Source organism: Callospermophilus lateralis, chromosome 10 (assembly GCF_048772815.1).
Source record: "Callospermophilus lateralis isolate mCalLat2 chromosome 10, mCalLat2.hap1, whole genome shotgun sequence".
Lineage (NCBI taxonomy): Eukaryota > Metazoa > Chordata > Mammalia > Rodentia > Sciuridae > Callospermophilus > Callospermophilus lateralis.
In genome coordinates this window covers 95,914,325-95,939,660 of record NC_135314.1, presented here as the reverse complement: position 1 = coordinate 95,939,660, position 25,336 = coordinate 95,914,325, and the positions used below count along the sequence as shown (strand labels likewise).

The 25,336-nt window shown below is 36.5% G+C and overlaps 1 protein-coding gene across 1 annotated transcript in view; it reads left to right on the top strand.

Annotated features, from left to right (window-relative positions):
• Positions 1 to 25,336, top strand: part of LOC143407899 (EGF-like and EMI domain-containing protein 1) — a 607,825-nt gene that overhangs the window by 541,906 nt on the left and 40,583 nt on the right. The gene's annotated exons all lie outside the window — the stretch shown is intronic.

Here is a 25,336-nt window from a genome sequence, read left to right as displayed (position 1 = left end):
CATTTTATTATATGATAAAATCTGAAATATACCCATTACCTATTTCAACTGTAGGTTTCTCATTATTAACTTAAATTTAAGAGAATGCAAAATGAGAGTGCTAACCCGTTCATATGTAGCATCTGTAGAAGTTTGCATGGTATTAACAATTGTCTACAATTTAAACCAAGATTAAGCAGTTTGATATACATCTCTATAATCATACCAAGGTAAAGAATCGTTTGATACTTCAGACTTTACAAAACATTTTCACATCTATTATTTTGTTCAAACATGGAAATTTTTTTCTAAGGAAAACAACAATGCCCACTTCAGTGTTACAGTACTATTGAAATGCTTTATTATTTCCATCAAGTTTGAATTATGTTTTCTCTCTGGTAACTAATGTGCAGTCTTAAGATTTCATATCTTGGATTTCATACATTTTTCTTCTTCTAGATGTTGGGAAATTTAAAATAAGACAAATCAACTGAAAACATGAAAAGACTATATATTAGATCATGAATAGCTCCAAGAGTGAGTGCCATGCAAACATTTGAAAAGCTACTCTTTACAGAGTTGCACATTCCCACATACTTGATATTCAAACACATTACACTCCTGACAAGACAGTAAAATAGGACACTCACCTGTTCAAGGATAAGTTTTTAAATTTTATTAATTTTATGAGTCCATGGCAAGCCCTTTTAAAACTATGCAAAGAATATTAGTATTAATTAATATTAATTAGTAGTTAATTGCATGTCATATTTGAGGTCACAGAGTTTGAGTGGTTTTTGGTTATCTGAATTAGCATACATCTGCTCTAATAAGAATACATAGTACAAGGCTCTCTGCCTTCCTCATAACCCTAAATTCTTATGAACACACACACACACATACACACACACACACACACAGAAACATTAACTCAATAGTTTTTCACAAATGAAAAACATGATGGCAAGATGCATACAGGTAAAGAATTTTGGTATGGAGGAATGCTTTCAAGGTTCACTCCTTAACCTTATGTAACTTAGTTGGGTAAATCAAGGGTCAATCAGAAGTCATGTCAGCTGAGAAGCCTTTAGTCTAAATCTGTGCAAGGCTGTCATGACGTGTGACCATGAAAGTAAGTTGAGCAAGAGTCTGGGAATAAGAAGATAAATTTAAAAATAGATATCTAAATAAAGAATAGAGGAATTTTGAGAATCATAAGGAACTGGGCAAGAGAAATGGGAATGAGAAGAAAGTCCAGAGAAGTTTTTTGATTCTTAGAGAATTCTGACTTGGATGTGTTCATACAGCCACCAAAAAAATAATGATAAATGTGGAAGTGAAACGGACTAAATTTGCCCCATCCTCCCAATTGGGAACACATTTTTCCTGCCAAGAGAAGGAAGCTAATGGGCTGGGACCCCCACACTGAGAGGCACCCAAGAAGATGGGAAAGGAGATGGCCATTCGCCTAACACAGGGTACCTAAATCTGCTTATGAATATTTCCTGCCTTCTCTCATTTTGCCCTTTTTCAGGCCAACAAAATCTACACACATGTATCATTTGGCTTTTGTTGCTATAAATTGTAACCATTTCTGTGGGACCAGTAGGGAGAAGCAGCTGGACTGCTTCTCCCCAGTTTGATCAAACTGCCTGAAGTTCACTATCCATTTTTCCATCTTTTGTCTATTTCCTGTGTAGGCGGGTAGCCCAATCCCAATAGCCCCAATCCAGGCTGTCCCTGGGCTAGGCTATGGGTGACAGAAAGAAGTGGAAGAGATACATTTAAATTATTTTCTTGTTTTTTTTTTTGTTTAAATCATTAATGTATTTCAAATGTGATCTCTGGTGAATTATATAACATTTCCCTCATCTTTCAAATCAAGATAACCTTACTACCTGTGTTGATGAATTGTTGTAAGGACCAGGGTTACTATCCAAAAAGAAGTTTGGCACAGTAGATCCTCAAAAACGAGTAACCATTATGATGATATTTAATTTTCTAAATATCTAGATATCATTTTCCAAGATCTTTTAAGTTTTAAAAAAGGATAATCTAGTGAACTATACTATTTGGTTTAGCATGATTATGTAAATTCCTAAAGTTGCCTTCACTTCCAGTTTGGGGGAAATTATAGTTTCTCTGCCTTTCAAAGGGTATATTTCTTTTATCGTAGGTGCTTATGCATCTGTCCCGAAAGGTTTACTGGTTTCTTTTTGGCGTTAATATATATATAAAATAATGCTTTGGGGGAAATTACACTTCCTTCTTGGAATCCTGGAACTTGAATTAAGGAGTCTGCCAGTCAGCATCGCCTGTTTTCCCTTGGTCCTGGCATACAGCACATAAATTGGTTTCCAAGGCAAAGCATTCAATAATCTGTATGCAAAGTAGTATTTTTACATAGCTCTGAATGTCATATCCAAATGTAAAGCTGCCTGTTGCCTCAAGTGTGAAATTCATTCTCATTTAAATTTTATGTTTCTTTGCAACTAGTGATGCTGGTATTTGGGGACTGGGCTATGGAAACACATGTGACAGTGCTTAAAAGCAGTAATAGCTGTGACCCTTCCCACTGTTGCTTGTCTCCATGAAGAGGATTTCATACGGAAGCTACCCTTGAGCCAAAGCAGTAAATCTGCAGGAGTCAAGGGAATAGAAATGTTTATTTTTTTGTCTTGATGATATTTTACAATCTCTTCCAAGTTGTAGATTTTCCAATATGTTGTGAGCACCAGTGTTTTTAGAGAACCCATGTTTAACATTATATCATTTGAATTCAAATATGTAATAGATTGTATACCAGGTTATTTTCAGATTTCTTTGCTTGTGAAAGGTCTGTTTGCTTAGCAATTAGAGTTTGGTTTTTCAGGGAGAAAGACTATTAGGTGTTTGTCTTTGTTCACTAAAGTTGTGAGACAAGTGATCACAGTTGGTCCCTGACCATGATGATTGAAAGATGCTAGTCATTTTTTTCCTGAACACAATTCATTTTGAGCTTTTGACATTGATTTCAGTTTAAAGTACCAATTGAGGATGAAATGGTGAGTAGGGGTTTGCCTATTCATGATGCAACCCACTTTTCATCTGGATCCCAAGCTAGATCACTTTTAATCTTCCCACTGCTTTTCTGTACTGGCAGCTGCTCCTTTGAACTACTGTTTCTAATGCAGAGGGTCAACAGCTAGAAACTAGTGTCTCTGTGGTTAGAAGCAGACCTCCCATTTGGGTAAAGGGCTACACCAGAAACCTGGATTTCTAAAAACATTACTTATCATAATTGTTCAGGGTACTAAGAACTGCATATCACATGATATAGCAAAAATGATAATGATGGCAATAACACAGAATTTAAAAAGGAATGTGAAAAATATCCTTTTCTTGGATAGGTGACTCACCATAAGAGTAAGCAAGAACTGTAGCTATTATTGTGCCTCACACTGCCCCAAAATGTAATGCAATGAAACACCAACTGTAATTTCTCAAGAGAACATGGATAGACTAGGTAGTTGTGCTGGTGTAGACCTGGATCATTTCAACTCTCTCAGGTCTGCAGTCAGCTGGCAGGTTGGCTGTAGTTGCCTGAACCACGGTGGCCTCCTAAGGCGTATCTCAGAATTGGCCCACAGTTACTTCTGCCACGGTCTACTGGCCAAAGCAAGTCAGCCAGCCCAGGATCAAGGGGTAGGGAAATAAACTCCAGCACTTCAAGGGAAGAACTGAAAAGTTACATTTCAAAGGGAAGGGTTACAAGGCTGGATGGAGGATTGAGGCCAGTTTTACAGTCAATTTTCCCAATTGCTTCCCAGATTGTGAAAAGCAGTATTGTTGGCCCCTCAAATACTAAATCTTGCCAACACACTCTTGGTAAGCTCCATGGGTCAAAAGTGAGACGTGAGGTTTGGAATGATCTCTAACCTTCAGTGAATTATTCTATTTGCATTTGAGAAAAATTAATAGACAACTTCATATTGTTGTTTTGCACAAATTAAAACACTTTTGCAATATTTGGTTTAAAGGAGTTGTGGTTTTCCTATTTCATGTAATTTTGATTTTTATAATAGCATGTTCTGAAAGTGTTTTTTTCTTGTCTATTTTCTTTTATATACATGTGTTTATATTTTCATATGTGATTGGATGTGTGTATTATATATAGAGATATATAGATATATACAGATACATTTGTGTTTTAAGCATATGGATGTACCTGTCTATATAATATCCATTTTTCTAGTTCACTTCTGCCAGCACTCCAGTGTCTTTGTTATTCTTTGGTCCCCTGAACTACCAAATTATGGTTATATTCGGAGGATGCTGATTACTCTAAAGGTGTCTCTGCCCAGATGAGGACATGCTTCCTGCCTCACAGGGGCCAGCTAGTTATTTTACAAAGGAGAAATCTAGGTGGCGATGTTGATAAGTATGTTCACACATCTGTTCATGTGGTCGTTCCTAGGGAAATTTCAGTGCCTCAGCATTAGGGGACTCGAAATCTGGCCCATAATTTTGCACCTGGGGTAGCTGCATTTATAATCCTTCATCGGGTGGAATGTTGTCATCTCCATTAAGAATTTAATGAGCACCCACAGGCCTACCTAATGCACAGAACACAGGTAGCCACATCCTCTGCCCAGCAAGCTGCTGTGTGATTACAGGGCTGCTGGTGTGTGCAAAGAGCTGGGACCTCCCTGTGTTTACTTACTTCATAAATCCAGACACAGACTTCACTTTGGGGCTCATATTATTAAGAGGAGACTACAGAGGAAAAATAAACCCCATTTGGTAAAGTAAATGGTATGCCTGCTTCTGTAGCTACCCGTGGTTTATTACTGCTGTATGTTATTTCCGGCAGTACTTATAACAGTGATCATAAGGGACCTTTAAAGACTTGCTGATGCCTCTTGGGCAGTTTCAGAATAATACAGTTTATAAATAATTCTGCCTATATGTCTATGTCTTCAGTATTCCTTTTGCCTTGCTCTGTTTGTTATGAGTATATTTGCATGGAAACAGGTTATTTGGAGATCTGTCCTTTGAGAACGCTTGCTTATTCTTCCCTCCAACTCAGAATCATGTTTTCCATGCTGTAGTCATTTCCACACCAAGTGAAGATTTGCAAACCAACTGTACCCAGGGATGCAACATAGAAACAGATAAAGTTCTAAGAAACCAATGTGATCTTACTGGGATTTGTTTTGTTGCCTTATTTTTAAAACTTGCTTACTGTTCTTGGAGGATTTGAAGTTGACTATTTGGACTCTGATTTAAGTACATGGGTGTGGAGGGGACATGTTTTCATTAGAATGACATTTAATTGGGCAACAAGCGTATATGCTATATTTTCTATAGGTGTGTCGCTTCTTCCTGCAGCAGAAGTTATATGCTGAAGGCAGCAAGCTATAGGTGTTTATTTTTATTTTCTAAAGATAGTTAAAATAAGAGCTTCTATATTTAAGCTTTATTTGTTTGGCCCATTTTAAGAGACGTTCATAAAAGCATCAAATATCCTATGTGTATGCAATTAAACTGTGATTTCCATTTGGAATTCAAAAGCAAAAGTATTTATCCAGCTTGCAGAAAGTATCTGCATTTTTTAAAATACTTTTTAGTTGTCAATGGACTTTATTTATTTATTTCTATGCAGTGCTAAGAATTGCACCCAGTGCCTCACAGGTGCTAGACAAGCACTCTACCACTGAACCACAATCCCAGCCCTATCTGCAGTTTTATTCCTTTGTTTTACAAATTATTATCACCAGGATACCTGTTGAAAATACATATTCTTGGCCTGTTATCAGTCCTGCTGAATCAGAGTCCCTAGGAGTAGAGGCAGAGTATCCCTATGTTAAGTCAATCCCTTGGTATTTCACATACATATTAAAGTTCAAGAAACGCTGCTAAGCTTATTGCAAAATTAATTAATTATTGGGAAACTAAATAGTGGGTCCTCATTAATTTAATTCCTTAGAGAATTATCTTCAGAAAGCCAGCAGAATACAACAGACACTAGTATGGCAGTATGTAAAAACGTGGATGTGTAACTGATGTGATTCTGCAATCTGTATACAGGGTAAAAATGGGAGTTCATAACCCACTTGAATCAAATGTATGAAAAATGATATGTCAAGAACTATGTAATGTTTTGAACAACTAATAATAAAAAAAGGGAATTATCTTCATGGCACAATGATTCACTATTTTTTAGTGATTTTAATTATTCACTTGATTTTTTAAAATCAAGAATCAGTATAAGGAAACAAACAAACAAACAAAAAGAATCAGTATAAGAAAGGGAAACATAAAGTGAATCTGTACTTTTAAGAAACTAAAATCAAATAGTAGTTCACTGTGTTATTCAGAGGCCCTCAAAAATTCTCAATAGTTTTTTTCCAACCTAAATAAACTACTTAATGAATCATATCATACATATAGAAGATGAATGAATCAGAAGCATACAGCATGATAATTTATTTTCAAAATGAAAACATCTGTGTCACCAGCACTCAGATCAACAAACAGAGCATTATTAATACTCCTAGAAGCCCCATGGGCCTCATGCAAGGATCACCACCATCCTCATTTGGATCCCTGTAAATTAGTGTGTAATGATATGCTCTATAGTGTTCAGGTTTTTTCACTAAACATCCTTGTCAGATTTATCTATAACGTCACATGTGGTGGTAATTTATTCATTTCCATTGCTATTTAGCATTTCATCTTAAGAATTTTCCCACAATGCTCCATTCTGTTGTTCGTGGAAATACTAGTTACCTATTGCTGCATAACAAAGTATCCCAAGTTTGTGACAAAATGTGTTCAAAGAATGAACATTATGTCACACAGCTTCTAAGTGTCAGGAGTGGGTGAATGGCTTGGTCCTAGGGGTTCTGGTTCACGGTCTCTCATGAGATCATGTTTAAGTTACCAACCAGGCTCAGTCTCTGAAGATTTGCCTGAGGCAATGTGCTTCACTCTTGTGGTATTGGCCAGAGGCTTCAGCTTCACTTGGGCCTCTTCGTAGGACTTCTCATGATGTGGTTTACCATGAGGCTTTAGAGTAGATTTTGTTTTTTGGCCCATATAAATAATGCTGCCTTGAACATTCCTTTACATACATTCCATAAATACATTCTGCATTTCTGTTAGGTCTGTATCTAATAGTGAAATTCCTGCATCATATGTTATACAGAATCTACCTTTAGTAAGACCCTACCAAAGAGATTTAGAAAAGTGCTTTTATAGATGTATAGGTTTACAAACAACTTGTTCCATCCTTGAAAACATTTGATATTGTGTGTATTTTTCATTCTGGCTATTCTGGGGATGGGGATTTTATAACAGTATCACATTGTGATTTCAATTTGTACTCCTCTGACAATTTTTTTGTGTATGTCATTTGTGTTTTCTGTTTTGTGAAATCCCTATTCTAGTAGCATGTTTACAGTAGGCTGTCCATGTTTTATTATTGGTCTACAGAGGTTCTTCCTATGTTCTGATTATGGTCCTCACATTTCACTTTGTTAATCATATCTTTTGATGAACAAAAGTTCTTAGTTATAATATGGTCCAAATTATCATTGTTTTTTCTTTTCTCTTTGGGTTTAAATTTTGAGCTTTGTTGAGAATCTTGTGCTTATTTAAGATAAAGAACACATTTGCTTATGTTTTCTTCTAGAAGTTATATTGTCTTACCTTTCACATTTACATCTACCATCCATCTAACTGCATATATGAAGGATAGCATGTCTTGCCTCAGAGGGTTTATAACAGGAATTCAAATGTGGTCTTGCAATTAAAAACCAATCAGTGCAGTGTACTACATTATTAGGGGGGGAAAGGACAAAATTATATGATCATATTAATAGGTGCAGAAAAGTATGTGATAAAATTCAATATTCATTATAATAAAACACAGCCATACATGCATGCACATATATATTCTCTCAGCAAATTAGGAAAAGAGCATCATAAATCTGATTTTATAGACAAATTTCATAAAATTCAAATCAAATAAAAAACACATTGTTAGAAAACAAAATTCTGATTTTAAAAATCCTATGAACTTACATACAGCAACCACTGGCAATAAAATGCTGAAACCATTCCTTGAGAAAAGGGGAACAGGACAGGGACGCTGTTCCCAACACTTCTTTTTACCATTGTATGGTCATCAATGCTACATCTAGTGGAGCAAGTCACAAAGAGACCTACAGGAAAGGAAGATGTAAAACTACCATTATTCTTAGATGACCTGATTATTTGTCTAGGAAATCTAAAAGAAACTACTTATTATTAGAACCAATTGGTAACTTTAGCAAGGTCATTGGATACTGTGTCAATAAACAGTCTAAGATTTGTACATCAGAAATGGGTAGAAGGGGTTTTTAAAGATACCACTTAGAATCACATTAGAGAATAACAAATGTCAAAAAAATAGATGCAAGATTCATAATGCCTCTAACTTGAAAATACACTATATTAGTGAAAGACATGAAAGAAACCCTAAGAAAATGGAAACATATACCATTGTTATAGGTTGGAAGATTCGATCCAAAGTGATTTATAGCTCCAACTCAAACATAATCAAGATCCCCACAGTATTTTGGAATCAACAATCTCACTCTAAAATGTATTTGGAAAGGAAAAGCTTCGAAAAGAGCCAAGACAATTTTGAAGAATAAGAATAGAACCACCAAATTTACACTACTATAAGATTCTTTAGTAATTAAGATAATTTGCTGTTGAGTCAAATGTACTACTAGAAGATAATAAAAACTAGAGAAAATGACCCACTAATATAGTTAGTTGATTTATGACAGAGATTACCCTACAGTGCTGTAAATATGTGAAGGTATTTCCAATTAATGGTTCTGGGGCCAATGAATATTCATACAGAGGAAGATATTTCTCTTAACCCTTACCTCACACCACACAAAAGTCAAAGATATGTGTCTTTTCTTAAAAATTAGCATTCTTTTAGTTAGGGAATTGGATTTTTATTTGTTTATTTGTTTTCTTTTGTGACTAGAAATACAACTAAAGCACATATGATTTTAGCAGTTTTCTGTGGGAAAAAAAACACTATTGGATACTGTTCTCTTTTTCCTTTTATTACATGACTATTGTTCTTCTATACATGCTTTAAAGATTCTATTTTATAGGTCTCTCCTTCTTGTGTAAATTATTTTAATCATTTTAAAAATAGAGCTAAATAATGAATAAATCAATCAATGAGGCAAGTTAAACCTCTCTTGAATTTTGAAGCCTGATTGAATTGTCAAAAAGAATTATAGTGCATATAGTAATCTTAGTAATTATGCTTTGATAAAATTATAACTGTCCAACATCATATTGCTAATACATATTATGCATATAAATATTACATAGAATATTCTTTAAATGTTAACATATGCATCTGTATTCAAAATAAGTAGCATTTACATAGAGAAAGAGCCGACTTTTTATAAACTGAACGTAATATATATTTGGATAAAAAAAGATAGCGTGTTCCTTTTCAGGAAACATTGTCTGGATGTGAAAATATCTTTCTCCTATGGAAAGAGTACATAGAAGGGAAGGAATAACCATCTCGAAGGTGAGGAGTGTAATGACAGAAAGCAGTTTTAAATGATGTTGATAACTATGTACAAGGATTTATAGTTATTAGACCTCCCTGCACAGGAATCCCAGCTTTGCTACTGTGTAGTCTTGGGCAAGTTACTTGATCTTCTTAAGACTCCGTTGCTTTATATCTGAAATGGGGATAATAATACCTACCTCATATAAGCTTGATGCTATAAATGGCTGAATGTATACATGATACAGATTTTATGCAGAGTGTAATTAAAAAACTTTAATAGCCACCCTTTACAGACTTGATTTCAAGATTTGGAAGAAAATAAAACTGGACACCTCTATGCAATAAGCAGACTGAATATGTAATAGATCAACCAGGAGAACAGGTGACAAACCTGGATGATGTGGGGTAAATAAGAAATTCTGAGTACTGTGTGCAGCCCATCAATTGCAATGAGGATCTGGGGAGTTGTAACCTCTGTGACTGTAGCCACGGCTGCTGTACTGTGGAGCACCGCAGTGCCCACGGGCTCTCTGAACGCCCATTCCACCTAACTCACGTGGCAATAAAGTGCAGCACATAGTACCCATGTCAGAGCAATAGCTCCATCCCCAAAATAACATTATAATGACATCTCTAATCTGCATCGGAGGTGATGATTTCAGACCTCAAGTCTTCTCTTTTTCTAGGTTAATAGACTTTACCCCTCAGATCTCTGCATTTGGGGAAATATGTCACCATGTATTCCCAGAGTACTTTGTCTGACTCAGAATGCCCAGAGGGAAACTTTGATCCAAAATGTAAGTTCAGCATCAAGAACCAGAATCCATGTCAGTGGTGATGTGAGAAGTCTGTACATATTCAGGAGGATGGAGAGGGATACCTTATGTCCCTCTTTTCTGCATTTTTTCTTTGTTTTCATCTGTTTGTTTGGTTTTTTGTTGTTGTTGTTGTTTGCTATTAGCCTGGGTGCTCGTGTTTGGGGGTCCTTTTATCTTTGGCAAAGGTAGACTTTGAATTCCAGATTGCAAAGCAAATTTCTAGGTCCATTGTTCTCTTCTGTTGACATGCTTATCTATTGGTACTTGCAGTGGTATTATTTGGTTTTTGTGTTGCTTGAGTGATCAAAGCACTATATCAAGATGCAATTACAAAGAAGTTGGCATTTTAAGCCAGCCCACCAACTCCAGGAAACTACCATTTCTGCTAATAGTACCAAATATTCTGTTATAGGACAGGAATTGGAATCGCTAAATGTAATCTCCCATCAAAGGCTGTGCCAACTCTTCCCTCTCTAACTTCACTTTGACAGTACCCTGATCTAAGAATTCTGTGCTTATCTTACAGTTGCACGGATTATAGCATCTACCTTAACAGCAATTTAGTAAATCACAATACACTAAAGACTCAATGCCATCTTAAAATCTCACTTAGAGATACGAAGGACCCAAGTAGATAATTTAGTAAAAAAAAAAATCAAAAGCTTAATATTACTTTTTGCAAGAAACATAGAAGCATGTAAATATCTAAAATTAAAAATGCTAGAGAAAAGAATTCACTTTTCAAAAATGATTTAAGTGTAGAAGTGAATTTGCTATCACACAGTAATCTGCTAAACTGAAGCTGGAGTTATTTTGGATTGAATTTGTTACATAGCTCATGCAAGAAATGATCTGTTGCTTGCTCTTGTGAAGTTGTTTTCACACTATGAAACGGCAGAGGAGAAGAATGCATTCTGTCTCAGGCATTGTAAAAATATTGAAAGCTCTGACTGAAGTTTTTGTAAAGGTATCTAGCTACAACTTGTCATTTATACTTTATGGGCCAATAATTGTTATGCCAAAATTGCAGATGCTTAACTTTCAGAATTATCTTTTAATTTATAATGGGTTCAGAGACCTAGTTCTGGAATCCTGAGACTGCCACTCATGTGATTACACTGCCACCGTGTGGTTTTAAAGAATCTTTTCAATTAAAAGAAAATCAAAGAAATGGTCTCACCAAAAAAAAAAAAAAAAAAGAAAGAAAGAAAGAAAAAGAAAGAACAAAAAATAATAATTCAAGTATTTTTAGCTATTTTTGTTGTTTACCCTGTGTTATAATGGCACATAGAGTGCACGGATTATTTCAGAAGGTAGAGCAGAGGAGACCTTAAAAGAGGTAGAAATATGCGCTTCATGAATTCAGTTTCTTTCCAGTGAATGCCATCAGGACCTTTGCTAAAAGAGACTGCCTTAATTAACTTTTGCTATATAAATTGAGCACTTCCAGTTTCTAGAAAATCTAGAAAAAATCTTTATAGGTTTTATTAGGCATTGGCCAGTCCACACACCAACACATCATCACCCTGTGTGAATTTGTTAGAAATGTAAAATTTTCAGCTCCATCTCACCTACCTCATCAAAAACTTCAGATGTAATGCCCTGAAATCTGTGTTTTAAAAGTCTTCCTGGTGATACTGGTGCTAGTTGAAGCTGGAGAATGATGGTTATGGATTATCACACCTTCTTGGGGTAGATAAACACATACTTACCTAGGTAGTGCTAAATTTGGCCACCTGCTCCTGGCCACTGAAGAGTGCACAGGAAAAAGGAAGACAAGGGTCCCCATTGCCCTCAATTGGGTCATCCAGCAACCTAAAGCCCTCCTTGGGAAGCAGAGTACCTGTGAGTGTTTTCATTCCCATCAAAGGCTGTGCCAACTCTTCCCTCTCTAACTCCACCTCAGAGAGTTGCTGCACTCAATCGGGAATAAATCTTTCAGACTTTTGGGATTATTGAAGCAGGAGTCAATTATGACCAAATATTACACATCAGACATTAAAATATGGTTTTGAGAAAGAAAACTAAAAATGTGAAAGACCTCCAGGCTTTAGAAAAATATTTGGAATAGAGGGTGGAATGAATTGGCAATCCCCTCTCCTGTCATAGGGGCTATTCATTAAACTACTTCCCATCTTTCCCATCTGTAGTCTAGCCATACAGGAAGGATGGCCCTATAATCAGGATTCCTGACATTACTAAGATGAAAAACTAAAACTCACAGGTTTCATGTGAAGTATTCCATTTGTAAGTGTGAATTCAATTTTCAGTGAAGGTTTCATTTGAAAAATAAATTTGATTCTGTCCACTGTCCTCTGATTGTGCTTTCTAGAATGGACAGCTACTAAAATTTGTGTATCAACTTCACAGCTCTTGTACTGAAACAAATTGTATCCACGTGTTCTCATCTCCCTATGTGTAAATATCTATATGTAAAGCACAGGCTCCCAGCATCTCAACACATGAAGGAAGTTATTGTGTTCAGCAATAACCTCAACAGAGTTCAAGAATCTGAAAGGTACTTGAGTTCAAAAACGCACACCCACAAAGTACCATGTTTAAGGGGGAAAAAAAAGCATGATATTTCTACTAAAGTGAAATGTGCTTTCATGACATTTTAAAATCTTACTAATTTCACACCACATATAGAATAAAAATACTGATGCTATATACATTACTTGTAGTGTAGCTTATTCTTAAAGATATATAAAATACTTCAAAAATATTAAGCTCAAAAATAAATTTAAGGTACTCAGTTGGAGGGGGAAATTCATATTTTAATCAATTTATTTTATCCTTGGCTATGAAGGGAGTGCTTAATAAATGGCTGCAGAACGAATAGCATAAACACTAGTCAGGTGTTACCCAGTAAGTTTTCTTCAGCAGGCATGCTCACTGTGGTTTGACCCTCTCTGTCTTCACTGCATCCAAGATTCAGGAAACACTATTTTATTTTACTGCAAATTTTAAGTTTTCTGGAAGGACTTTAAAGGTAAAGCCAACTTTAGATGGACTCTTGATTTGCTCTGTGGTTTCTTTCCTAGTCTGGTCTGACTGTGCACTGACTGATACCTTTTGAGATCATCTAAAGAGGGACTTAACTCTAGGGTAGTGTTATAGTTTAGCTGTGAGGTGTCCCCCAAAAGCTTGTGTGTGAGACAATGCAAGAACGAACGCATAGAGGTGAAATGCTTGGGTTAGAAGAGTTTTAACACAATCAGTGTGTTAATCCACTGACAGGGATTAACTGGTAGGACAGGAAGGATGTGGCTGGAGGAATTGGGTCCCTGGGGGCATGACTTTGGGGTTTATATTTTGTGCTTGTTGAGCAGAGCTCTCTCTGCTTCCAGGTATGATGTCTTGAGCTGCTTCCCTCCATCACACTTTTCCACCATAGTATTTTTTCTCATCTAAAGCCCTGAGGAATGGAGCCGGCCATCTATGGATTGAGACCTCTAAAACTGTGAGCCCCCAAATAAACATTTCCTCTCCTAAAATTGTTCTTGTCTGTTCTTTTGGTCACAGGAGTCAAAAAAGCTGAATAAAATAGGTAGGCTGTGGGGCTCACACTGAGCTGAAAATCACCTTGGTCACTGAGGGGTCACAGCCAGGATGTGTTCCCATCCATCTGTGCAACTGTTCTTTTTTGTTGTTGTTGTTGTGGGGGGGGGGGGGAGCTCATTCTTCAGACACTGCCAGATTAAGTGAAGAAATTCTAACCAAATTACTTTGTCCTAGAGTCATCATTGTGCTTAGGATCCTGACCCTGGGGATCCTCCTCCTGGATGCCTAAATTTCAAAAGTATTTTATTGGTAGAGATTAACACATGGTGATTTCTTCATCTGTTCAGCAAATATTGGGAATATAGCATTTGAACTAGAGGCAGCCTAATTAAGACTTTTACATGGTTTCTGGCCAGGAAGAGCCCAGAAACCCGAAATCAAAACATAACAAATGGGTGGTGGAAAAACAAAACAAAAAATATCTGGGGTCCACTGGGAAAAAGAAACAATCATAAATCTGTTCCAAAGGATCTAGGTTGGCTACACAGAGTGGTTAATATTGAGACTGAGTACCCCAGGATTAATAGTCCTTTACCCAGTGAAGGGGAACAGATAAGAGTGAAACCCTAAAAGAAGCTGATATAGTAGTACCCCTTATCCATGGATGATACGACCCAAGACCCCCAGTGGATAGCTGAAACTGCAGATACTACCAAACACACACACACACACATGCACACAGGTTTTTTTCCTCTATGTACATACCTATGATAAAGTTTAATTTATACATAGGTATAGTAAGAGATTAGCAATAATAGATAATAATAATATGGAACAATTATAATAGATACAGCAATAAAAGTTATTAAAAACTTCATAATTGTTTATTTCTGAAATTCTTCAGTTAATAGTTTCAAACTGAGGTTGACTCGGGTTAACTAAAATCATTCTGCTTTTGAAACCTAGCACAGGTTCCTATAATGAATTCAATAGTTATTCTTTGAATTCAGGAATAAATGAGCAAAAGAACTATTTGTCTCTATGTAGGGCAGCGAGAGTAGTAGAAGAAATAAGACTAGAGAGATTGGTTAGAGGCAAAGACCTTGAAGTCAACACTTAACTGTGATTTTATTCTTTGGAATGGTGTGATCTTTTGTATCAGTAGGCTCTTGCATCATCGGGATCTGCTAGGTACCTGATAAAAATGGCAGATCTTTACCACAGATCAACTAAATCAGACTCTCTTGAAGATTGAACAAAGGAATCAGCGGCTAAAGCACTCTGTGAAAGAACACTGCTGGCAGCCATGCCCCCAATGCTTAAAACATCATTTTTCAAACTTTTTGTTTCTTGCGGGGTGGTTCTCTGAATGTTAGAGGAACTGCTCAAAACTATGCTGGTTCTTCCTAGAAAACGTATGTGCCCATTCTTTTTCTTTTTTAGATGTTGACGGACCTTTATTTTATTCATTTATTTATATATGGTGCTGAGAATTGAACCCAGTGCCTCATGCATGTTAGGCGAGCCCTCTACCACTGAGTCACAATCGCAGCCCCCACATTCATTTTTGCTAACATTTTCAGAGAGGTCACAAAACTCCTGTGAATTACTCATGGTCTCAAGCTAGTAGCCCCCGAAACAGAGTTGACTTATGGAAAGTCAGATAGGAATCATTGTTACCAGGAGTTATAGCAAGAAAGGCTTTTAGGTGAAGTTGAAGCATACAGATTCCTCTGATGAATTTTGTCCAGGACCAGCCTAATCTCATCCTGTCAATGTTTACCATAAAAAAAGACATGTTCACATTGAAAAAGAAGAATTCTTGCTGTGAGCCAGGAATCTTCTAGGTCATTTCCATCCTAAGTAAAGCATTTAGTGAAAAATTGGAATGTTTCAAAAGCAGGGGAAAAGTCTTCTTTCTTGAGCATTTAGAAAATGATATGTTGTTTTGTCCTGTTTCAAATAATAAATGATGTTGCTGGCATTGTAGAAAATGCATGAGTTAACTGTTTATATTCTTAAAATTTTGCAAATTTAGATTGTATCTTAAAAACTTGGTATCTCTCTGATAATCTTTCATTTGGAAACCACACACTAGTTCTATTTCCCTCAAAATCAAGAGCTACGTCTACAAATAGCAACTCAAATGGTCTATTGCTGGAGATATGTCACATGGAACAAGATAAAGCCTATGAAAATAGCCCTCGAGAAAAGTCATGGCTGACCTCTCAGGACCTAGATCATTTAATGCAAACATTCTGCGTAACTTTTGAGATTGGGGACAGCCCTCCCTATAGTCAAACTAAAACAAGCCTGTTTAGGTGGAAACAGTTCAGGGGCACAACTTGCTATTCTTTGTACTTGGGGTAGAATCACTGAACTTCATTCAAAATTGGAGCAGAATCAGAAACAGGGTGAGAGGGTGTGCTTGGTGTGAGCAAGAGTGTACACAGCCTGTGGCAGAGCTGGATGCACCACAGAGCACCGCAGGCAGGGAGCTCAGATCGTGTTCTGCTTACAACATGTAGCATCGTTAAGCAAGCTTGAAATCACCAGTGAACCAATAGCACCATATTGTGACTCTCAACCTGAAAACTTGTCGTTTCACTCAGCATTGCTTTGGGAGTTCATTTGGAATGATGAATGTTGAACGTGTCCCATTTCTTTTATGTGTGTAAAAGCTCACTGTTATGTGAAGGGGCTACAACTTTGTTTTCCATTCTTCTAAAGGGGAGACAAAGGCCATTTGGGCTGCTTAGTTTACAAAACTCTCTCTATGTATATGCTTGTGCATGTCTCAGCGTTTTTTGGGGGTTTGTAATCCGCGGGTATTTGCTGAATAGACAAAAAACTGACTCCTTCATCAACTTTGCTAACTAACACTGAGCCACAACCGCAGCCAAAGTAGGTTATCTGCTGTGTGTCTACCTTGCATCAGATTTTAAAAGATATATTTTTATTTTTCTGATTACTGGTGTGGCTTGGCACCTTCTTTTATATTGTCTCTTCACGTGGAGTGTTCCAGGAATTGCTGGTTAACATCCTAAACCCATATTTTATATGCAAGCAATAATCTTGGGATTAGCTGGGTTGTACCCATGAACAAAGCAAAGAGCACTGTCCTCCTAGAGCTTACAGTCTAGCAAGAGAGAACATGCAATAGGCAATCGACATAACAAATAAGTACCTTTGGTAGCACAATAGAAGGTAAGTGCTGTTGGACAAATACAAGCAGAGTAGAGCAAAAGGGATCAGGATTGCAGAGCAGGCAACAGAGTTCACAGGGGTCAACAGAAGGCCAGACAGAAGTCAAAGTGAGGAAGTTAAGAACAACTAAGGCTCATGGGTCAGGAGTGGAGAAATAGAAAGAGCTAAAGAGATGAAGCCAGAAAAACAGGGGGAAGGGCCTATTTTATAGCACCTTAGGGGCCGGTACAAGACTTCTGCTTTTAGCAGACTGAGTTGGGGGGAACCACTGAAAGGCTTTGAGCAGAGTGACATGATCTGGCTTATGTTATAAAAGGACCACTCACAGTAAGTGCTTCCCTGCTGTAGTTTCTACAGAATGAGCAACTTGGCTAAGGTTTTCCTTCCTTTGGGGGAATATGATTATCCAGTAATAGAACATCAAGGAAGATAGGGAAACTTTGTGCTTGAATGAACAGTTAAAGTTAAGGACTTGATAAGAATTTTGAGTTCTAGCTGCTCTTGACCTTTGTCCCTTAGTTTACCCACTTGTCATTAAGGAGTAAAGCCTCCCATTGCTGTTGTATGCCAGGCCCTGGCTCAGCTGATCTTTATGCTTTATCTCTAACACCTGATGGTGTAAAGTGTAAATACTGTCACCTTCATTTTGCAGAGCTAAAATAGAGCCATATTCCTTCAATCCTTCATTTTTCATTATACTGTAGTGTCCATTGAGTGTGGTATGGCTGTCAGAGAATTTTTAAAACTAGCTGTCAATGAGGATTAAAATAATATGCTTCAACAAAATGGCATTGAGCGTTGTATTAAGGCCACATTAAGATTTTCTAAAATCATAATTATTTTAATTTATATGATTTTCTAAGTATCCAGTTTCTGTCTTCTTTGACAAGAACTGCATTACTCCTATTACTCCTTTCTCATTTGAGTTGATCCAAAATTTATGGGGTGAATTTTGAGTCTCCAAAAAGATCTATTCTGCTTCTTTAAGAAAGTATAAGTGTCAGTCTAATATGGTAATGTGTTATGGCAACTTATTATCAAAACCCAGTATAAGTGACTGGTTCCAAGCATTTTTAACAAATTCAAAATCTTGAAAGAAAAACAAATTTCTACCCCCATGGATTTTGAATAACAAACTATGTCTTATTTTCTTGAGAATATGCCATATGCTGACAAGTCTTTCTTTCTCTGTATGCCTTTATGTATTCTTCTCCTTCGTGTGATGGTAACATACATAATCCAAGCCCCAAATGGGTTCTATCAGTTTTAAAATTAAGGCAGCAATTTAAGACTTCCAAGTCAGGACTGTTTAAAGGCAGTCTTAGCCAAGGGATGACTGCTATTTTCCTATAACCATTTAGAAGCCAAATAATATGTCTCTTTCTTGAGTCTAGAAGTCTATACTAATCACATATTGCCTTTAGGTACAGTTGATTTTAAACAAACTTCAAACAAGCAGGTCAGAATAAATTATTTCAATGTGGGATTATAATAAATTGGTAGACATATGATCATTTACTGCAAATAAATGTGCATGTCTGAAATGGGGAACCTTGGGCTGAGGTGAACTCAGCCACCTAGTCATTACATAGTGACATGAAGCAGTGCTGCTCAGTGTCATGGTTACCGACCTGCTCTGTTTGGACAAAAATCTTTCAAGTTCACCTCAGTTGCATGAACCAAAGAATCTAGAGATTAAGATGCTATGCATGTGTGTAACTGTGTCCAGTTGGAATAACATTTTCCTCTTACAGAGCATTTGTTATAACAAAAACACAAAAAAGGCAAAACAAAGCACACAAAACAAAGCTTTCTAAAAACAATATCAATTTATTCATTTTGCAACCTACCCTAAAAATCCACTTACTAGGGAAAAAAATATCGGAAGGTAAAAATGATGCCCAAATACACATCTCTTCAAATGACACAGCTTAAGAAAGAGAAATAATTAGGAATCCTTATTACTTGTTTAGAAAATATTTGCCTTTCCAGGAAAGTTACCTCTTATTTTCTAGGCTAATATAACCAAAATTTCCCTTTCCCACACTTGGTGTTTAACAGGAAATATTAGTGACCTGTGCTCCATCACATTTTTTGCATAGGAGTTTAAAAGGCAAGATTATGATGTAAATGTGTCTGGTAGATTCTCTTTTGCCTGGGCAAAATCACGAGTTTACTTGTTCTGAATGATAAAGGGTTAAATCTAGAGTTCATAACATGACCTTATCCCATGACATTCCCTCCCCCTTTTACTTGATGAAAATATGTTCATGTGAAGTGAATTCTGAAACCGAATCCGCTGAACACGCTCAGCATTTGGTACCAGATTTGTACTGTGACATTCAAACTTCTGCCATGGCCATTGCAATGTAAATAGGAAATTCTAAATGTGATTTGAATTGCCCTTTGGGGAGTTTTACAATGAGAGACGGTACATTTCCAAGGTAGCCAATAGTTAATACGGAGCAAACCACAGTGGTCGGGCTGGAGACTGTTCTGCTTCAGAGCGCAAGTTGACAGGAAACTCCGCACGCCTTCAACCCAGCCGAGGGAATTTGGCGGTTGACATAACCATATATAGTTTTGAAATATTTTCTCTTGTTAGAAATGTTTTAGATTAGCCCATGAACATAGGCACCTTCATTATTCACATAAGTGATTCAGTCTTGAGGTGACAGCTGCCTATGGAGATTCTACTTTATAGAGATTGGCATAAGCGATGGCTGCTTCTCAATTAGAAACCAGCTTTGGTAATTACTGGAGGTCAGAATTTCCTGTATGGAAGCATTTTTTAATGCTAACAAATGTACTCTCACAGCAAATGGACATGCTCAGAGCTTTCCCATGAAATGCAACTGAGTAAGCGGACGCTGTCATGTTATACACAGAAAATACACCATGAATTCAAATTTTATCAAGATATTTCCAGGAATTTTAAAGTCAGAAATATATTCAACAGCATTGAATTTTGTGATATTATTTGATGTAAGATTTTTGGTGAGACTTTTCCTGGAATGTGGTATCAAGTAGCCTTAAGAGGAGTGCATTGCTAAAGTTGTCCACTAGAGGGCCCTAGCTCCCACATTCACTGGGAGTTTGGACCAAGGCTTAAAAGAAAAAGGTAGATGCTATTATTTCCTCTCAAAGTCTTTATTTTATATATCTCATACATATCACAAACATGGGATAATAAGTTTTCTAAAATAGATATAGAAATGTGCAGAGTGGAAAGAAGCTTCTCTGTGGATTTCTTCTCCAAGCTCACCCCTCTCACCTAACCACCATGAGAGAGCTCTACATCGCCTTCCACAATGAAGCTAAGCATATTTTTTTCCAAAAAATGTGATTGCACTAAACACTTATTATGTTTGACTTAGTTTTTATGCATTAACAATATATTGAAAGCATCTTTTTACCTCAGTACAAAGATTTGCCTTTTCTCTCATATGGTTGAAGAGTATTCGGATGCTTGTCTCTAAAATGATTTCTTTAATAAATCCCATAGAGGTGACATGTAGATTGTTTTCAGTACTTCGCTATTAAAAACATTGCTGCTGTGAACATTCTTTCATTTATTTCTTTGCAGAGTTGTGAGAATTTCTCTGGAAGTTAAAATTTCCTGTTTAATTTCAGGGCATGTTTATTTAAAAATAGAATCACTCTTGTAAATTGGGTCTATTTTTCCCACCCCAAGAAGTTGTTTTCACTGATTTACACACACACACACTGACTGTGTGTGAAAGTGCTTTTTAGGCCTGAACTTGAAAAACACTAGGAATATAAAAGCCTTGTAATCTTTGCTGACCTGCTAAAGGAAAAATAATATCTTGTAGGTAGTTTTAAAATTTTCTAGACCCTTAATAACTTACTTCAGTGAATGGATTAACTATTCCCACTTAAATTGTCTTAAACTTGTAAATATTGTCTTACAAATTTTAGCAGGAGGTGGAAGCAGGATTACTAGAAAAGATACTTCAGGCAAACTAGTGATAATAAAACCAGTTGTACATCTAAATAAATGATTACTATTTCCCCAAATACTTTATTTCACTTGAAAATTTTTTATTATTTTGAAAACTGCAAAATAACATGGTCAGACATCATTTCTATTATACAGTTAAGACCAAATTTTCAAACAATACTCTTTTTCCTTCATCACTATTATAATTATCAGTTTTTAAAAATTTGACAAATAATGTCAACATTTCTTTTTTATGATAACCTGCTTTTTATTTTATTTTTATGTAATTTTTTTATTTATATATGACAGCAGAATGCATTACAATTCTTGTTACACATATAGAGCACAATTTTTCATATCTCTGGTTGGATACACAGTATATTCACACCAATTCCTGTCTTCACCCATGTACTTTGGAGAGTAATGATCATCACATTCCACCATCATTAATTAATTAATCTCAACATTTCCAATCTGAATTTACTTACCCTTCTAAGGCTCTTTCTTTCTTTCTCCTTAGAGGATACTATCATTTGCCCATTCTTTCCATTCTAAGCTACAAACACACCCTTTCCTCTTAGTTTTTAGCAAAGAATAAAATGCCCAGAATTGAAATGTCAAGTATTTTTATCCCTAACAAAATATTTTTATTACTAGGTTAATTATGCCCCCAAAGTAGCAGGTTATAAAATTATAAAAGTTGGCTTATTTGTTGTACCAGATGTGTTCATTTTCCCTTGAGGGAAAACTGGCTCTTTTTGTGATAGCCATGTATAGTCTACATGACCCAAAATAACATCTCCAGGGAAAAGTTCACCTTAAAGAAATAACAAAGAAGGCAAGACTTGTCTGCTGCCACCCGCCCTCCCAGCATTGTCCCTATCTGAGTTCCTCTTCTCTCCTTCTTTCTACTCACCACCTGCCTGTGTTTAGCTTTGTCTAAGTAGTTCCCAACAGGGAAGAAGGTTCCTGAACTTCAATGTTAGATTAACTAAAAGTAGTTCCCAACAGGGAAGAAGGTTCCTGAACTTCAATGTTAGATTAACTAATAAAACGTGGACAGAGCATTAAATAAAGGACATTCCAGAGACTCAAAGGAAAGTCTCACTCAAGGGGATGCATTAGGGAATGGTGAGGAGGAGAGGTGTATTCAAGCAGGGAGAATTTCATAGGTGTTTCCTATGCTTCCTAACATGCGGCAGCTCCAGCTCCCAGATGGAGCAGCATTGAATGGTAAAGAGCCATTAGTGTCCTGGAGCATCTCTTTCTTCCTTCCTTCCTTCCTTAAAATTGAACCCAGCTGTGCTTAACCACTGAGCCACACCCCCACCCCGCTTTATTTTTTTTTATTTTGAGTCTGTGTCTCTCCAAATTGCTGAGACTGGCTTGAACTTGTGATCCTTCTTCCTCAGCCTCCTGAGTTGCTGGAAATATAGGCCTGCACCACCATGCCAGGCTTATCAGTATTTCAATATACTGGTTGACTTATTTTTATGTGGGCATTTTGTTGTCATTGCTTGGTTTTGTTGTCACTTATACTAAAGCTTAAGAATGAAATGTTTGCTGGACATGGTGGCGCATGCCTGTAATCCCAGCAGCTTGGGAGGCTGAGGCAAGAGGATCATGAATTCAAAGCGGGCCTCAGCAAAAGCAAGGTACTAAGCAACTCAGTGAGACCCTGTCTCTAAATAAAATATAAAATAGGGCTGGGGATGTGGCTCAGTGGTCGAGTGCCCCTTAGTTCAATCCCCAGTATCAAACAAACAAAAAAAAAAAGAATAGAATGTTTTACATCCATGTTCCAGCCTTTTCTGGGTTTGGGGATTCTGTTCTTCTCTGGTGCTAAGGAAATATACTCCTCTTCTACTGTGTCCCCTACAAATAAGAATTAGTGTTACCTGAGGGCTTAATATATTCTTATTTTGGATTTTTTAATTGTCCTATATAATTTCCATTTCTAGTGATTAACTAATGTGTTTTAAATAAAGGGGGTGAAATGAGCCAGGATTTTTATTAACTGACAATTTCTGAACTAAAAATATGGCATTGAGGGAAAAGGAAAATATATATGAATCAGGAAAAATGAATTAGCTAGTATATGGATATGGCTTTTGTCTGTGAAAAATGAGTTATGTATATGGGATGAATTCCTGAGTGGAGTGTTGTTGTAAAAAAATAATAATAATTTAATAAAAATGTGTTCATGCAAACCAGAAAGGAGATTTGTGTAGATAAACTTGAATTTATTCCTGCCTTTTGCCATAACTTTCTCTGTTGAAAAATATGATTTTAGATTCTGAAGTTGTAGCTGTGCAGTAATGTCTTATCAGTTGTATACAATGACCTTTGGACTGGATATTTTAAAATTGTTGCATATTCTCCATAGCACATATTATGCATAAAATTCTCCATGCTCCAGGTCAGAAAGGTAATGAATAATTTTACAGAGGGTCAAATTCTTCTAAACATGACTAAAAAATTAAACGATTTCCCAGTGATTGAAACATTTGTGTCCAGAAACCTAGAAACAGTACTGATACATTTACCAGACAATAGAGCAGTACATAGAAGAGGCACAAGACAGAGGGAAAACTGATTTATTATTTTCCTTTTTCAGCTTCATCACATGGATGTCTGTGGGTTGAACTGTCAACCAAGCATATGACACTACCAATCTCTCTCAGTGATATCCCAACACCTCCCTGACATTGGCCATAAGAACAGCTGTTCTCTTCTTACACAGGGGGATGCCCCACTTGTGGTTCTCACCCCTTTTTGGTCCAAAGATTCCTGCAGTTTAAATGATTGAAATTCTGGTTCATAAAAATACACACAAATAAAAAGTTGTCCTACATTCTATTTGCAGTCAACTTGCAAAAGTGTCTCCTTTAAAAACATTTATACACTCATATATAGAAAAAGGAGCCATACATTTCCAATCCCTGAAGATAACATAGGCTTGGCTTTGTAACATGAATAATAGCCCAGTAATTTAAAAGGAAAAAAAAATTGGACTAGTTAGAATAGGCAAAATAACCAGGTGAGTAATTGACTTGTTCATATTTTAACCAGCACTTTTGACAGAGGTTGATTAGGTGACAGGAAGAGGTGCACAGATGCATCAGTCTCCCCAGTGTATACACACTTTGCTCGTGACTTTTGGTGGACACATGCGCTGTTGGCATTGTCAGGTGTGGGAATGCCACTTTCTATTTGGTTGCATTCTCCAGAGGCAAAAAGAAATGTTCGTGTTTCTAAGTAACTAGCTGTGCCAATGTTTAAACCTTCAGATGTCACAAGAGCTTACACGTTGGCAAACTCTTAAAAGAAGAAATGTCTGCAGTGTTTCTGGGATGTATCATCTTTTGTTGGAAACATTAGATTACAATGCATTCTGGGAAGAACACTCTAAAGGGCTTATTTGCGATTCTTTTTCCCCCTAGAACAATTTTAAAAAAGGTTTTGTTTTGGAAAACCAATACTTTTATAGAGACATCAAGAGCAATAATTTTGATGGGTCACATGTCTCCGGACTGGAGATCCCCTTCCAGATCTGAAGCAGAAAAGTAAATAATAAATATAACCTAAAATATTAGAATTCGTGTTGTTCCTTATCAATACTAGACATGTTTCACCTTTCCATTTTGACTTTGGTTTTAAAAATTAAATTTTATCGCCAATTTTTAAAAATCATTAAAAACATTTTAGTTTCTACCTCTATTTTCTAGTCAAAACTCAGTGGAAAAAGTAGAGTTCATATCACAAACCAAGAATAATAATGACCTATTATTATCTAAAGTTCCAACTCTCTCTTTTCCTCAATTGTGGATCCATACTGCTTCAATTCAGTTCAACCCACATCTAATAAAATTGCCATCTAACTCATGACATGATGAGTTTTAATTGACTTGTAAAATTCTTATTTGATGATCATGTTTGGCCTGGACTCAGCTCTCGCCTAACCAACCTCACCGCACCTTCTGCTTTTACCAAAGTCGTTTGTCTTTTTCTAGAGCAAAAATTTTCCCCTTGTTTCCCTGTTAGCAGCCTTTTTACTCCTCCCTCTCTGCTCTTATCTTGCTTCTAAATCTTGCAAGCAAAGGCTGTTAATAGAATATAATTTACTAATTTCATTTGGTGGCAGCAAGGAAATTAAGACAGTATTATCCATGTCACAGGATAGTTTCCTTTTTGTTGTCTCATTCATAATCTTAAAAAAAACTTTGCTCCCCAGAACTCCGCAGTTAATTCTCAGAACAAGCCTATTGATTCATCAAACTATTTGGA